The following is a 562-nucleotide window of genomic DNA, read 5'->3' as shown; positions in this document are numbered from 1 at the left end:
ACATGCAAATATTGTACAATTATATATTCTGTGATAATATGTGTTATGTTTGTTTATTTACTCACATCATAATACTGGTATAATTTATAGTTTTCTAAATAATAACTAACACTAACACCATTGGATTTTTTAATTTGCGTTGCGTTGCGATTTTTTTATAATGTTTGAAAGTCTACACCAGATAATATTACAAGTTAAGTTACCTTATTTGGAGGTGTAGGTCTAGACTAGACCCTGTACTAATAATGATAGTTTGCATGGCTGGCCATGCGTTTCATCGTTTTTTATTTGTGTTTATACGTTTGTGTGACTACGTTTTTTTTTACTTTTGACGACCTCCACCGAGTGATAGATTCTATGTCTAGCTTGACAATGAGGCCAAAGACAGACATTGAAACCGATCGCCTACATATGACATAAGGATTACTTTGACATAAATAAGGTAATTTAACCTCTTGTAATATTATTTGAGAAGTAATCCGGAAGGCAAAGAGAAAAACACAAAATGAAGTCTATATCAATTTAAGAAGCCTACAATAGGAAGAATCCCAGTAAATTTATT

The sequence above is a fragment of the Macrosteles quadrilineatus genome, unplaced genomic scaffold, assembly GCF_028750875.1.
Source record: "Macrosteles quadrilineatus isolate MER2022 unplaced genomic scaffold, UCM_ALF_1.0 Scaffold_2__2_contigs__length_208266976, whole genome shotgun sequence".
Classification (NCBI taxonomy): domain Eukaryota; kingdom Metazoa; phylum Arthropoda; class Insecta; order Hemiptera; family Cicadellidae; genus Macrosteles; species Macrosteles quadrilineatus.
The sequence above is the reverse complement of the archived record's forward strand: the minus strand, read 5'-3'. Positions refer to the sequence as shown.